The following is an 18,222-nucleotide window of genomic DNA, read 5'->3' on the forward strand; positions in this document are numbered from 1 at the left end:
CACGATTTAATCTTCGACCCGACCCTGGAATACTTGGCCCAAATTTCAGCGAATTTTAATTATTTTTCTGATATTATGTAATTAATTAATAATAAATAAATAAAAATTAGGCTATTTATAGTAGTAAAATTAATACTCCTAATTAAAATCAAGGCCCTAATTAAACATCTTTTAAAATTAATTGGCCCTTAATTTTATTATTTTTGAGTATTAAAATTTAATTTTTAAATATTTTATATATACAATATATATATATGCCAAAAATTTCCAAAAATTGTGAATAATTCAAAAATGAAAAGAAATGGTATAAATGAAAGTCCTATAATTTTATAAAAATAAAAATGTGATTTTTGTGGGGGATTTTGACACCTAATGGGGCCCAGAAAAGTCATTTTTCGCGAAACGAGAAAATTTATAAAATATTTTAGATGTTCAGAATAACGCGATGCTACAAGCCGTTTTATGAAAAATAAGGCCAATTATTTTATTTGAAATATCAGCTATAAAATCATAGTTCGGGTCATATAACTTTTGATAGGAAGGCTGTAACTACGAAGTAAAATATTCGAAAAATACCCTGAAAATACCCGGACAATATGGAATACACCTAGCACGTAACAGTTAGGGTTTTATAGCTAATTACACATAACTGGCATATTAAAACACATAATTTTATCATTAATACGATATAATACAAACGTAATTTCCCAGGCATTACATCATTTCCCCCTTAATAGGATTCTGTCCTCAGAATCTCACTAGGAAAATAAATGGGGATACTTTTCTAACATTTCGCTTACAAGTTCCCAGGTTGACTCTTCAACCATAGGATTTCTCCACAAAACTCGTACTAAAGGTACAGACTTATTCCTCAATTCTCTTTCTTGCTGATCTAGAATTCTTATTTGTTGTTCTATATAGGACAAATCAGGTTGAATTTCTATCGGCTATTATTCTATTACGTGTATGGAATCAATATTATATCGCTTAAGAACTGACACATGAAATACGTTATGAATATGCTGCATGTGAGGTGAAAAGGCTAATTCGTAAGCAGCTTTCCCCACTTTCTTCAGAATCTCAAATGGACTAACATATCATGGCTTCAGTTTATCCTTGTTGCCAAATCTGGTCAATCCTTTCCATGGCGATATCTTGAGTAATACGTGCTCTCCTTCTTAATAGTCCATATCTTTCCTGGCTTGATCTGCATATTTGCGTTGTCGATCCTGAGCTGCTTCGAGTCGCTTCCGGATAAGTTCTATCTTTTCCTTGGTTTGTGAATCAATTCTGGACCCAAAATTTTGCGTTCTCCAACTTCATCCCAATATACAAGTGATCTGCATTTTTTTCCGTATAAAGCTTCATAGGGTGGCATCCCAATGCTCGCATGATAGCTGTTGTTGTAAGAAAATTCGACTAACGATAAATGCTCATCCCAACTACCTTCAAAATCAATTACACATATGCGCAACATGTCTTTGATTGTTTGAATAGTTCTTTCACTTTGTTCATCTGTTTGCGGATGATAAACGATACTAATATTCAATTTAGTTCCAAGACATTCTTGAAATTATCTCCAAAATCTTGAACTGAAATACGGATCTCAATCAGATACAATAGATACTGGGACTCCATGTCGAATCACAATTTCTTTGAGATATAAATGTATTAACTTGTCGAGTGAAAATCTTTCGTTGATTGGTAGAAAATGTGCTGACTTCGTTAGTCTGTCAATAATCACCCAAATTATGTAATGATTCGCTCTGGTTCTTGGAAGTCCTACCAAAAAATCCATCGCTATATGTTCCCATTTTCATTCTGAAATATCCAGTGGTTGCAGTAATCCGCTTGGACGTTGATGTTCTTCTTTGACTCATTGGCATGTGTATCATTTACTTACCCACTATGCTATTTCTTTCTTCATATTTGACCACCAAAAGTTTTCCTTCAGATCTCGATACATTTTTGTACTTCCGGGATGTATGGAATATTTTGAGCTGTGAGCATCTCGTAGTATTTCTTCTTTCAGTTCTGGCACATTAGGTATCCATATTCTTGATGAAAAGCGTAGAATTCCTTCATTATCCTTCTGAGTTGTGATTTCTTCTCCAGTTAAATTGTCATCGTCTTGACTCATCACCTCTTCTTGGCATCTTCGAATCTATTCTAATAATTCTGACTGGAAGGTCATTGAATGAATAGCTTCAGTGGATTCATTTGGGATACGAATCTCAATTTCCAATTTTTCAAATTCTTTGGCTAATTCTTCTGAAAAATTCAAAAAATTCAATCTTTCTTTTCAGCTTAGCGCATCTGCCATGACGTTCGCTTTTCCTGGATGATAGCTGATTGTGACATCATAATCCTTGATTAACTCTAACCATCATCGTTGTCTCATATTGAGTTCCTTCCGCATAAAGATATACTTTAAACTCTTATAATCCGTGTAGATTTCGCATTTTCACCGTAAAGATAGTGTCTCCAAAGTTTTAGTGCAAATACAATGGCTGCTAGTTCCAGGTCATGCATAGGATATTTCTGTTGATGAGGTTTCAATTATCTTGAAGCATAGGCAATTACTTTACCATGCTGCATCAATACACATCCCAGTCCTCGATATGAAGCGTCGCTGTAAATGATAAAATATCCTTGCTCATCTGGTAAAACGAGTACCGGTGCAGTTACTAACCGATTCTTCAGTTCTTGAAAACTTTCTTCATACTTGTCATCCCATACGAACTTTTCACTTTTTCAAGTCAACTTAGTCAATGGCGTTGCTATCTTCGCAAAATCTTTGACAAATCTTCTGTAATAACCTGTCGATCCCAAGAAACTTCTGATTTTTTCGGTGTCTTTGGCCTTTCCCAATTTAGTACGGCTTCGATCTTTGCTGCATCAACTTTAATTCCTTCAATGCTGATGATATGACCTAGAAATTGTACTTCTTGTAACCAAAATTCGCATTTCAAGAACTTCACTTAAAGCTGTTCCTTTCTTAAAATTTCCAAAGCAATCCTCAGATGCTCGACATATTCTTTTTCAGTCTTTGAGTAAATCAAGATGTTATCAATAAATACAATCATAAACTTATCCAAATATCTCTTAAATACCCTGTTCATCAAATCCATGAATGTTATTGGTGCTTTGGTCAAACTGAATGCCATTACAAGAAATTCATAATGTCCATATCTGGTACGAAAAGCAGTTTTGGGGATATCTTCAGCTTTGATCTTCAATTGATGGTATCCCGGCCTTAAGTCTATCTTGGAAAACCATGCGGCTCCTTTCAGTTGATCAAACAAATCATCGATTCGTTGAAAATGATATTTATTCTTGATAGTCAGCTTATTTAGTTCACGATAGTCGATACATAGTCGCATGCTGCCGTCTTTCTTCTTCACAAACAATACCGGTGCACCTCATGGGGATACGCTAGGTCTTATAATTCCTATGTCCAGAAGATCTTGTAATTACATCGACAATTCTTTCATTTCAACCGGTTTTATCCGATATAGAGCTTTCGAAACTGGTTCTGTACCCGGCGCTAAATCAATAGTAAACTCAATTTCTCGATCAGGTGGTAACTCTGAAAGTTCATCTAGAAAGACGTCGGGAAATTCACATACAACCGAAATATCTTCTATCTTGGGACTTTCTTTTTCCGTATCCAATATATAGGCTATATACATTTCACATCCCTGTCGTAGCAATCATTTGGTCTGCATTGTTGTCAGGAATTTTTTCGCTATTTTTCGCCCGTAAACATTACCGTTGCATTTTCCGCAGTCCGCAATTTCACTTTCTTATTTGCACAATCGATCTGAACATTATGACAGGCTAACCAATCCATCCCTAAAATAATATCAAACTCTCCTAACTTGAATAAAATCAAGTCCACAGAGAAAAGATGTCCGATTATACTAATATCGCACTCGGGAAATACTCGATATACAGGAATTTGGTCGTCATTATTGATGTCCGATTATACTAATATCGCACTCGGGAAATACTCGATATACAGGAACTTGGTCGTCATTCGCTAATTTTATAATTAATGTCTCGCCCAACCATTCTGTTCCGCAACATTTCTTATCAATGAATTCTTCAGAAATAAAAGATCTTGTAGCTCCGGAATCAATCAATACTTTTGCATCTACTGAGTTCACCGAAAGCATACATGCAATCACACTAGAACTCCACACAACTTCCTTTATTATCATGTTGAAAGTTTTCGCTCTGAGCTGATTATGTTGTGTGGTGGAGGTAGTGCCAATACTTTCGGAACACTAGCGGCCATAGCTGGTCCTCGGCAATCCCTAGCAACATGTCCTTTCTTTCCATACTGAAAATAAGTAACCTATGTTCCTCCTGCTGGACATTCATTTGAGTAGTGCACTTTTTGTTTGCATCTAAAACATGTCATATTGTCCTTGATACAGACACTCGTATGTTTTTGACCACATATTTTACAGTACGGCGGTAGGGGTCTGATGATTCCCTGCTGATTGGGAGCTTCAAAATGATTACCTGATCTCTGGTTGCCTTGTCCTGTCATTTTAAAATTCATATTTTTCCGGACTTGAAATCCCGGCTTCCTGTTGAAACGGTTCTGAAAACTTTCTTGTCCTTTTTCCCTTTGGGACATTTCACTTTCTTCTTCAATGATCATAGCTTTCTGGACCATGGCGGTGTAAGTCGTCAATTCAAATACTGCCACTCCGGTACGAATCCATGGCTTCAATCCCTGTTGGAATCTCTTAGCCCGCTTCTCTTCAGTATCAACCTGCTCCGGAACAAACCTAGCCAACTCAGTAAACTTGGCTTCGTATTTTGTCACGGACATATTCCCTTGCTTCAGTTCTAAGAACTTAATTTACATCTAGTTCTTCACATAGAGAGGAAAATGTTTTTCCAAAAATAGCTCTTTAAACCTATACCAAGTCACATTGTCTTCACCCTCTAAAGCTTTCCTTGATTCCCACCAATAATTCGCTTCTCCTTTCAGGATATAGCTATAAAAATCAGTTTTTTGATCATCTTCAACCTTCACGAGTGCAAATGTTTTCTCTATTTCTTTTAACCAAGCCCTAGCCTTAGTAGCACCTATTGTACCTTCAAACTCTGGAGGCTTAACTGACTGAAACTGCTTAAAGGTAACAACAGGCATAACTGGTGGTAATTGAGGTTCAGGACGAGGTGGATTTTGTAATATCTGTTGCTGAATCTGTTGCTGATGTTGCATGCATTATTACCATCTGCTGTTGCATTAGATGGAAAATTTGGTTCATAGTGTCATTAGTCTATCCCTCAGAGTTGTTGTTGGAGGTTTCAGTTCTGGTCTTTCTTTTTTGTGCCATTTTCTGATAATAAAACAAATGATTCTTATTAATAATTCCTTAGAAAGTTGATAATAGATACATAAATAATTTATCTGTTATTAAAACAAAATTTAAACAATAAATTATGGAGAGAAAACAACTTGATTAATATTAAACAAAAATTTGAATGATTTGAAATTTAAACAATCAGTTGAAATGATTTTTTTTTTATAATTTGAAATGGAAAAGATGATACACTGCTTTAGATTAAACATAATTTAAAATATGAAAAACTGTAAAACAGTAAAGTAAATGTAAGTGCTGTAAAGACTAAAATTTAAATAAATAAAAAAAAGTTGAAAAAGTTTATTTTATATATATGACACCAGCCTCAGGTGTAAGTGTTTGATACAAAAAGTCTCGGTCAGATCTGTCATGGGTACTGCTACTACAAGTCAAACTAGATACTACACATATACATAGCTAACCACACTATACTACGCTGCATTTATCTACATATTTCATATATAATACACAACTAGTCTCCTGCTGTCAACCCTCAAAACCCTGGAGGAATGCGCCTCAACTCATCCTGGAGTATCTGAATAACCACTTGTGCCAAACGGGTAGCTCTATGATACTCTGCATAGGAGTACGGTCCATCATGCATCAAAGCATCTAACTCAAAAGTAGCACTCATCACTGTCGACTGAAGCCTCTGCCTCATCATGTAATCTGGCTGAAGTGTAGCTAACGGTCCTCGATCTCTCTGGTCAAACAAATCCATAATCTCTCTGCACTGTGACCTCCAATACTCAACATCCTCCCTCAAAACACTATACTCATGATATGGAACCATATGTGGTGCTGCAACCGGCCCCACAGACTCCTGTGATGGAACTCTCGGTATCCCTGCTGAGGTAAACCCAACTGCAATCCCAAATCATGCTCATCCATTCCCTCGACCGGTATAACGACTCGTGTATTTTTAATTATTTAAATATGTAACTATGGAAATTATTAAATAAATAAAATATGTGTATTGGTTTTAACCGCTATGTGTTGTTTGATTAGTAGCTATGTGTGATTTATGATGTACTGGGTTGTCCGCGTGATTAATTATGGAGTCGTATTGAATTGTTTTCACTTTTGAAAGTGGATTTAGTGTAAATTTATTTGCATAAATATTTGGAATGTCTCTAAAAATTGTTTTTATGGTTTTATAATTATAATAATTATTTTTGCGATTTTACAAAATTTAGAAATCAATATTTCATCAATTAAATAACCCTGTATGATTTTCTGAGTGCATTTATTTGTAAAATCTGCATTTAATTCCAGAATTCTTTAAAAATCATGAAACTAATATATATTTAAGTTTGGAATATTCCGAGAATTTTAAAATTGTTTCGGAAATTTTTGGGATTAATTTCACCCGCGCGTTATTTCGTTAATTATTAAAAAGCGGGTATAAATTGTGTTTTAGAAATTATTTTAAAATTTTAAAATTTATGTTTTAATTAACTTTGGGATATTTATAACATTTTAAAACTATTCTCATGATTTTCTGAAATTGTTTTAAGTTCAGCTCGGTTCGTTAATTATGTAATGCGAGTACGAGTTATATTTTTAAAATACTTAAAAAATTTTGAAAAATTTATTTTTAATAACCTTAAATTATTCGTGAAATTTTAAAAATTTATTTGGAATTGTTCGGGATTATTTTATTTGCGCGATGGTTCGTTAAGTTTGCAAAAACGGGACAAAATGGGGCTGTCAGAAAAGGAAAAGGGGCACGTGGCACAATTATAGCTATTCAAGTAACTCGTGGCTGTTACTCAGTGGTTGCTGCAGAATTAAAAAAAAACAAAAACAAAAACAAAAATTATATAAAAATATTAACAGCAAAACCCTTGTTCTGTTTTCCCCACCCCGTGCCATTCCCTTCTTCCTCTCGACTTAAATCTCTCTCATCTCTCCTTCGGTTTTATATCGGGTTGCCTGCTTCGATTCGTGGCCGCTTCCTGTTTTCTGTTCCGGTGAGCCGCGTCCAACTCCTGCTGGTTCCAATTGTTGAGTCCTATTTTCTTTTGCCTGATTATATAGATATATATAGATACGTCTTGGTGTGTATTATAGTTGAATGTTGATACTATTGTGCTACCGTTCTTTTCCCCCTTATTTCCGACCGCCGTCGCGTGCTTTTCCGGCGTGGTGGCCGGCGTGCATGTGATGCACGTGCGTATGTCCAGTTGTGTTGCTGTTGTGTTACTTGTTGCATTTGGTTCGCTGTTACTCGAAGTTGCCATTTTATGAATTTAATTTATTGATTATTGTAATATTCGTATGACTTTATGTGATTATGTGAATTTTGGATTTCAATTATTTCGAATTTTATCGGTGAAACCCGAGATCGGAAACCAAAATTGGGCACCTCCGGGTTTTTGCAGCCGACATCAAGGAACATTAGTGAGCTGACGGTGGACGATGATGATGTATATCTGAGTCCTAAAATTTTTAAAGAAATAAATGTAAAAATGTGAATAATAATAATTAGTTGGTTTAAATCAGTGGTTGGGATTTGTGGAATTGGAATGTGATTGGATAATTGTTACGATTGTTGTGTTTGGGATTTGACGTCGATTGATGTTTCCACGGGTAGTCCAATAAACAAAGGGGACGCTGCCCGATTTTCGGGAAATCAACTGTGGAAATGCGGGAGGGTATCCGGTAATTATCGGGACGTCGAGTGAATATATATACTTATACTTTATAAGAACTTGATTGTATGTTGTGGTAAATGTTCTGTCCAAAACTCAGTAACCCTAATTTCATAAAATGACGAGTATACGTATTTTCTGAAAATGAACACTGAACCGATTTCGGGAACGTGAACCCTAATTGTTGTATATGTTATTATAATATGAATAATTACGAGTCGGAATATGCTATCGTATGGGTAGGTTGTTAGCGAGGATATGTCAAGCATAACTGGGTGTCTAACATATAGTATTTCGACCTTGTAGGTTTTAGTCGGGAAACCGAAAGTGGACGTTGGACTAAAGATAACCTAGTGGTTAGTCGACGAGCTCAGTAGAGTTTCAACAGAAAAACCTGAGGGTCGAAGTCGAATCCAATTTGATCTAGTGGTTGGACGTTAAAGCCTGAGCGGCAGAGTCGGCTCAGAATTGATCAGTAATAGTTGTAAAGCCGTGCAAGGCAAGTACTTCTAAAACTTTTTCGAGATATAATGCAAATATTTCTAAATTCTCTTGTGACATATTGTTAAGTATTCAAAATAGCTCTGTTTTATATTTTAAGTACTTTGAATTCTTCAGCCTTGAACCTGAGCCACATCATTTGATCTTTGAGCCATAAGCCTTATTCTTTCTAAACCATCCTTTGTTGATTTTCAGATACCAAAACACAGAAATATGATACTACTCCCCAAATGTATAACTACCAAACACCAAACACTGGAAGAGAATTGTTTGAAAACACAGAAACTTTTATACCCCAACCATTCTTTATAACATCAAAGAACTAAACCTTGAAAAAAAACATTATTCGTCTAATACCTGATCCTTTTACAGGCTGAAAATCATTTCTCATACATACTCTGATATACCCTTGTGATACCCATGAATTGGATTACGCTTTTATTCAAGTGTTTTATCATCATTGATTATGATCTTGTTTTATTGAAGTATATTGTTTATCATACTGAACTGTTTTAGAATTGGATAGTTTTCTTATGTGGACCAGATTCGTGGTCAGACTAGATTCGTGGTCGAGGTAGGCCAATGTGTGCCTTGGATCCAGTAATTAGAGCAGAGCTGTGTGCCTTGCTCGGGGTTAGTGCGTGACTGATCGGCAGCCTAACCTTGGTTTTAAAACTTAAAATGAATATCCAATTCTAACGATTGTTTAACAATAAACTTGATTATTCTAAATCATCCCATTTGAGCATTGTTTAACTTCAGTTATCACTGTTATGACTTGCTGATCTAGTTAGCTCACTCTTGCGATTCTTTTATGTATTCTACAATTAAAAAGGATATGGTTGATAGCGAGGTTCCTCAGTCTAGAATACGAGCTAGGATTCCAGATTGAGTTGGATCGAGCTAGCAAGAGCTTATATTGGTAATGAGATAATAAGATTGTAAACATAATTTCATTATCAATTGTAAGTTAAATTAGTTGGGATTTGGTACGTTGTAATAAAAGATATGGTTGTGGCTTATTTTCATACTTTAACCTGTTGCGATCCATGGTTATGTAAGGCAGGGTCATTGCGAATAATATTTCATATACAAGTTTTTATATTATATATGTGTTGTGGACCCCGAACTTCTGACCCGGGTTTGGAGGGCGCCACAATCGGGGCCATCTGAAATTCCTCTGGCTCTGGTGTATATACTGGCAAAGGGGGTGGTACTGCTGGTGGAATCTCTGGCTCCATCTCTGGAATGAACTGATACTCTACCGGAAGTGGAGGTGGAAGTATCAACTCAAAGAACTCTAAAAGATCAAACATCTCCATGGGATCTGGTAACAGCTCTGGAGCTAGTGGTACTGGCTCCTGTGGGAATGGTGGTGGTGGTGGAAGTGGTGGAAATATCTGTGCTTGTGCCACCTGAACTGGTATCTCAGCGGACACTGGCGGCATAACTGGTGCAACTGGCCCAGTAATAGTCCTATCGGAAGATGCTGACGATGTCATCTGATAACATAACAAGGAAATAAGAAGGGTCACTTAACAATCCTATAACTTATAATTTCTGAATCTAAGACTATCTGGACCCTAATATTCCAATTCTTATCTTATTTGATCTCCCTATCTTATCCTAATCCTAATGTTCTTATTTTCAGGGACCTAACCTACAACTCTAATGCCAAATTATAACGCCCTCCAGAACCTGGGTATAAGTATGGGGGTTACTAGCTAATCTCCATTCATGTACAACCTGTATAATAATTGAGCAGAGATATATCTAAACCCCTTTAATAGTAACCAGGATCTTTCTAGGTTGAAGTATGAAAACAAGAACCACTACCTAACTTTATTACAAACCAAATTTAAAGTCTCATAAACTCTCTTTATTACAAGCCATTGTCTAACAAGTTTTAAACTACTTTTCTCATTTATTTAAACACACCCATTAACTATCTACACTACACCTGCTCAGACAACTCAAAACTTTCTTCCTAGATTGGGATCAACACCTTTGGTATGAGAGGGTCCCACGGCTTGACTCGCTTCTTTACCACTCGGGTCCTGATAGGTTTCATATTCCTTCTTAACTGAAAACAATAAGGTGAATAACAACAAGAAAAGGGGTGAGCCATAAGTTGCTCAACAAGTTCGCAATATATCAACAGTGCTATAGTAAGTTAAAAGAATTAGTAACTTGATTACATCTGCAAAGACTTAATCTCGCAAGAAAAGAATGAAGGCCATTATTGGAAATTACAAACGAACTAAACTGGACACAAGTTCGCACCTATATCCTGATGATTAGCCAGGATATAGTGCAGATCTATATCTCACTATAAACATCCATTTGGGTACCCAGGATCCACGACCCAACTCAAGGATCCGGTTAAGTCCCGGCCCTTAGGATCAAGTGTATACTAAATCTCAATCGTCACTATCCAGTCCATAGAGAAGCAACCAGAACAATCGGTATGCTTTGATATATTTCAACACTAGAATATATTAATATATGTTTCTAGTTATTAGAATATGAATAGAGAATTCAACGAATTAAGAGAAATCAGGAATCGAAATGAAATATGAACTAAGGAATAACAATTGTGTATTAGTGTTTTTGAACAGGAATCAAAAGTGTGCAAGTGCGATAAGAATCTGAAGTAATTTCACTATTTTGAAATTAGAATAGGGGAAAAACTTTCCTTTCACGCGATTTACTCCAATTACTTCACCATCGTCTATCTCCGGCTCGACTTGCCTTGTTGGTTTCGCGTCTATCAAATAAACAGACTTATTTAGTCATCCTGTGTCTCAATCGCGTCTCAAATCAACTTCACATAGCCCTTATCATCTACCCATACGCGTATTACTAACCCGTATATCAAGTATTAATAGATAAGACTCGATTAACCACGTAATACACATAAGCACATAAGCCACATAGCCATTCTAGGTTTAAAATAATTTTTGAAATTGAAATCGACTCGCTATTTGCTTAACTGATCATTATCTGACTCATTTCTTATTTTTCGGGATTTATCGGACTCATCTTTATACGCGATATGGCTTATAAGTAATGAAATACCAAAAGTCAACTAGCTTCTAAAAGAAATTAAAATTTAAAACTATTTTTAATAAAATAGGTCATTTTTCTGAGTCGAAGGGCTTTCGTTTCGCTCGAATCGGATAAATGATTCAATTATTATTCGATAATTATAGATAAATCAATTTATTATTCAATATAAATAATTATTACTAATTATTGAACCCTAAAAATATTTTTAAATAATTATTTGGGAAAAATCACAATTAAAAATGATTTTTCCATAATTTTTGGAATTAAAATAAATTTATTATGATGTATTGAAATTACTTGATTAATTTTAAAAATAATTAATCATTTTTAAATAATTAATAAATAATAAATAACTAAAGAAATAAATAAAAATGATTTTAAAAAAAATCAGAATAATTTATAATATAAATTATAAAAATAAAAAATAAAAAATAAAAATAAAAATTCAGAATCACTTGTCTGAAAATTGTTTCTAACAGAAACAAATCAAAAGCGGGTTGGAATTGGGTTGAAAACCGGGTTGCCAAGAACAATCCGGGTCGGGATGAACACACCGGAAAATTCCCAGATTCGGGTAGGTTCACCGGACTCCGGCAACCTCTGATCTTTGTAAAAAACATACCGTTTGTTACTGTTTTCGATCCTAAATCATTCTAAATCACTTCACCAACTTCAATCAACTGAGAAACAACCAGAATCATCCCTGAATATGCAACTCCGACCAAACCTGATTGAAACTCCGGCCAAATATTCATCTAACTATTCTGTACATGAAACTTCGTGTTCTATATCTCAAGTCAAAGCTTAAAACTTGTACAATAAAACCCTGTTAGGTCACACACACTGTAGAAGGAGGTTGAATACAGTGTTTATCACAATTAAATCAAATTAAAGAACACAAGTAACAGAAAACAAGCTTTATTAAACTCTGTTACAATATGGAACTGTCCTCTATCAGTGATGAACAAATTATCACGAGAGTTGCTAGGGTTACAATAAATAATAACTTTGATTATGATAACACATATAGTGTAAACCCTATGTCTATGTTTATATACTACATAGTTACAAGATAATTGCTAATTGATATTGAATATGATTCTGTATCCTAAAATATATCAATTAGATATCTTCTTTTCCAAGTCTTCTATTTTCCATAGAAGTCTTCTCCATGCATATCTCTTCTTTATTTAGTCTTGATCTTCTTTCCTTTCAATCAGCCTTTCCTTAACTGTTCGTCCTTCTGCACTTAAGTTCCGATATCCATCTTCTGATAATTATCTCCTGATAATTTAAGTACTGATATCATTAAGTTCTGACTTCCAGTAAGTGATGATTTCAGTAAGTACTGATTTGTCTTGTTAAGTAAGATCTGAAAACTAAACACAAATCATATTAGTCATGACATTATCAAATATATCTAACAATCTCCCCCAACTTGTAAATTAGCATAATATACAAGTTTAATAGATATTTGATGATGTCAAAAACATTAAGTACAAATACATGAGAATTTGACTAGATAACTACAACTTACAGTCCTTGTAGCTTTACCATTTTTAACTTCTGATAATAGCTTCAGTCTGTATACACATCAGAATTTAATCAGTTGTAGATCTTTGACTTGGCTTCAATTACTGATCTCTTTGATATCAGGAGTTGTTCTGAGATAGTTCTTTAACAAACATCTCTCAACATATTCAAGTTCATTAACCATCCTCCTTTTAGCATTCTTCAATTCAACTGTATCTTCACCAATTTGAAAGATCGCAGCCCTGAGATAATTTATTCTAGCTTTTCTTATGTCCTGATCTAGTCTGATCAAATATGCCTTGTCAGACTCAAGATTAAATTCCACATCTTTATATCCCAAAAAGGTAGTTATAATCTTAGCAGAGTTAGGCTTCATCTTGACAATATCACCCTTGTGATCTCTGTACTTGGGATAGTATGTGCTGTAAGACTTTACAGAATAAAGCTTCTTCTTTCTCTGAATTTGAGTCTTCAAATAATTTGCAGCACCATCTGTCATAAAATAATTTGTTCTTCACTTGAAGTAAGAATAGAACATGTTCTAGTTCCTCATAATACTTCAGTGGTACAACATTCTGCCTAATATGGTATACCCTTCCATCTGTCATAAAATATAACAAGATGTGTTCTTTCAAGAAGGTATGGTAAACCATCTGTACAGATTCAAGCTGATTCAATCTTTCAGGAGTTGCTCCAACACCTGGTTCACTCAAAGAAGTTGGATCATTGGTTGTCTTCTGTATTTTTCTTTCATCAACACTACCCAATCCAGATTTATCTCTTGCTTCTTTTCCTGTAACCACTCTTGCTTCAAAACCACTTGTTGCAGTTTTCAAAGGTTGAGTCTGAAAGGAATATGTCCTAAGTCCAATCATGTATAAGGATTTAGGAATAACTTTTTATATAATCTGTTTTGATTTCATTGATTTTAATAAAAGTCTTGTTTTGTTTTTATTACGGGCTCTATCTATTTAAGTGTTTAAATAAGATATACCATAGTTTAGAGTAAAGCTTTTTATGGATTATGATGAGATCATAATAGTGAGACCTAAAAAGATGATAACTCTAAACTTAAATAGTTCCTGGTCGTAGGATTACTAACTGGTAATTAATAATCCGCAGAGATCGGTACATACTATGCTTGCTTCATTATGAAGGATGTCTGTTCTCATAGACATTTATGTGGTGACACTATAGCTAGTATGTAGGTGCTTATTATGGAATAAGTTCACTGAACATGACTCGCACAGCTGAACAACTGATGGAGTTCACTCACGTGTCAGCAGTTGTTCACATAGTGATAGTTGTACAAGTATCCTTAGACTTGAGGTCATCATAGTCATCTTGTGTACACTGAACTATGCTTTGGTTTAGTTCTTAGTCTCCAGGGACAATTATTAGGGCTCTTCTGGGTATAGGAATTTGTACACGAAGATAGTGTATGATCAATAAAGGATCTACCCCTTCCAGTGAAGGAAGCGAATGTTCAAGGCTGATCCACTTATGCTAGTTCAGGAATCTCTGGCCAGAGTGAATGAAATTAGAAAGGAGTTTCTAATTTGCATAGAACTACGCATAGTAAATGGTAAGCAAGGGATTGAATTAGATAGGCTTGACACGAGATCCATGCCTTGTATTTAATCGGGACATTGTAGGGTAGAAGGAGTTTATTGTACGGTAACTATTCACTGAATAGGTTCTTGGTATTCTAAGCAGTGAATTCATATTATCCGGATAGTCGCGATATGCTGAGAAGTATCCCTCACGATGTAGAATAAATGTGATTAATTAATTAATCATATTTAATAAATTAGAGAATTTATATAAATAATGATAAAATAGTTTTATTATTATTTATTTCTACTACCGGCTTAATATTGAACCTACAGGGTCACACCATAAAAAGAGAATAATTTAATGGTGGAGGAATTAATTAATAATGGCTAATAATTATTTATTTGTAAAATAAATAATTAATTGGCAAATTTAATAATTGATTAAATGAGATTTAATTGATCATAAATTAATTAAGAAAAGTTCTTAATATTATTAATTAAGAATTTAAATTTTGGAAATTAAATCAAGAGAGAGAATTATTTCTAAAGTGTTTAGAAAAAGGATTAGTAATTAAAAGGTGTTTTAATTATTAATGAGAATAATAAATGGGATAATAATAATAATATTTATGGGAAAATTTCAGCTGAAAATTTTGCCTATAAATACACTATTATAGACCCTATTTTATTCGAACCCACATCAAACCCGAAAACCCAAAAAGTTTGGAAAACCCAATTCTCTCCACCTCCTTCCTCCTCCTTAACATCGTTTTCTTGGTGGATACCGGTGGAGTGCTTCACACTTGAGGAGCAACTGCTATGGATCTCTGATTGTTGTCTCCGAATTATTTTAAAAGGTTAGATTCGATCCCTCGAATTTTTATTCATGCTCTGATACCATTGATGGATTTTAAACGCAGCGGGGGCATGGCAAAACACTTTTACACATACAAAATCCAAATATTCCTGTAATGCGTTACAACCCGACTGTTTACATTAAAATTGATTTTCTGGGAGTTTCGTAACTCCGTTTTGGGCGTGCAATATACCGTTGGATTTGTTTTTCCGAGACGGATCTAATGGATTGATCAATTTTAGTTTATATAAAAGTTTTGAACTGATTATATTCCATGAAGTGTTTTAAAGATGTTTTTGACTGTTTTAATTGCTTTTAAATGCTTCATGTGATACATAGAGATGTATAATGCTTAGACTAATGTGCTAGATGATGTAACATGCCTACCTTGATGTTTATTCATGTTGATATATGTGATATATGCTTAGTTTATCATGCGATGATAGATTTAGGTGAACTTGAATGAACATAAGGCGTTTGTTTGACAACCTAGTATACTGAAATTGTTTCATAACCTTAATAACAATATTATGAATACAATCATGAGATTCTTGTGTTTATGAAACACGTAATTGAATATGAATTTTCGATATGAGAGGAAGGATGATTCTGTCAACAACAGATTTCTATCTGTAAGAAAGGGTTATTAAGTGACGCCTCTTGACAATGCTCCACCCGATCTGTGAATCATCTGATTATTGATTTGAAATATTTAATTTAAAAGGAAGAATCTCTTTATAATATGATTATGATTGTAACGTAATATAATCCCTCTAAAATTAAATAATATCAAGTAGTAATTGGCCAATGATACAACGGGCTTGTGTCGGTCATAGCCTTCCAACATGATAGAAAAGTAGTTCTTATTTTTGAATCATTGTCGGTTCGTGCTACAGCCGAGGGCTTTGATTTTGAAATAAGAAATACTTGTCTATTACATAGAGATGTGTACATTGAATACGAATCTAAAGGTCGGTACGTGCTACAGCCGTAGGCCTTTGGGGACTGATTCATCTGTACGGAATGTTGGGTTAGACTTGACTTAGAATATTGAGTTTGTTGTGCTACAGCCGAGACTCAATTATTCAAGAGGCTAAAGTTTGATTAGGGAATAACATAAGATGTAATTGACAAGAGTTGTCTGCCTATTGAACATTACATGGCGGTTCGTGCTACAGCCGGGGTCGTGTAATGGAATGTAGGATCCCTATTCCCACTAGCATTATGAATGCTTAATTTTTCACGTAGGGGGTTGAATAAATTAGATAAACTAGTGGGAGCCACTTATGAATAAAGACCCAATTCATGTAGTGTTTTAAAATGAAATCGAATATTTGCTAAGTGTTGTTATGTGTTTATCATTTACAGATTTACAATATACATTATGTCTTCTGCACTATCACTCAGGAGCATACTAGATGCTCATAAATTGACTGGTCCTAATTATGCTGACTGGCTTCGAAACTTGAGAATTGTTCTCAGGATTGAGAAGCTGGAATACATGATTGACTCACCTAAGCGTACTGAACCTGCTAGTGATGCACATAATGATGAACATGTTGTGTATCGTAAGTGGATAGATGATGCAAATGTTGCTCAATGCATCATGCTAGCTTCCATGAACATTGAGCTACAGAAGCAACATGAGCATATGGATGCTCACACTATCCTCATGCATCTACAAGAGTTGTATGATGTGGCGGGGAGGACAGCTCGATATGAGATATCGAAGGAGCTGTTCGGTTATAGGATGTCTGAGGGATCATCTGTGAATGACCATGTACTTAAGATGATCAATTTGATTGAACGTCTTGGACAACTTGGTTTTGCCATGGATGGGGAGCTGAGCCAAGACTTGGTCTTGCAATCGCTTCCGAGTTTGTTCTCGCAGTTTGTTGTGAACTTTCACATGAATAAGTTGGATGTCAGCCTGCCTGAACTCCACAACATGTTGAAGACTGCGGAATCGAATTTTCCCCCTAAGAAGAGTTCTATTCTTCTAATTGGTGAAGGTTCCAATCCTAAGAAAAGGAAGAGGAACCCTTCCAAGAAGAAGAAAGTAGGTGAGAAAATGCCGGTTCCACCAAAAGCTGAAGACCCCAAGAGCAAAGTTGTTTGCTTTCACTGTAATAAGGTGGGGCACTGGAAGAGGAACTGCAAGGTTTACCTTGCAGAATTGAAGAAGAAGGGTAGTGAGACTACCGCTTCTGATTCAGGTATGTTCATGATAGAAATGAATATGTCATTAAATCAAATTTCTACTTGGGTATTAGATACCGCCTGTGGTTTTAAAATCTGCAATTTGTTGCAGGAACCAAGGAGAAGTAGGACTCTTGAGGAAGAGGAGGTGATTCTATTGATGGAAATGGAGCAAGAGTTGCTGCTGAAGATGTAGAATCATTTCATTTACATATGCCTACGGGCAAGACTATTGTTTGAAATAATTGTTATTTTGTTCCCTCGATTGTGAGGAATATTATTCCCATGTTAGACTTGGCTAGATTTTCATTTATTATTGAGAATAATGAATGTTCTATTCTTAGAGATAATATTCTTTATGGACGTGGTACTTTAAATAATGGTCTGTATAAATGTGACATAATTTACTTCAGATTGAACAAACTAATAAAAGAAAAGGGATGATGAAAATCTCACTTCATAGTGGC

Source organism: Apium graveolens, chromosome 2, assembly GCF_009905375.1.
Source record: "Apium graveolens cultivar Ventura chromosome 2, ASM990537v1, whole genome shotgun sequence".
Lineage (NCBI taxonomy): Eukaryota > Viridiplantae > Streptophyta > Magnoliopsida > Apiales > Apiaceae > Apium > Apium graveolens.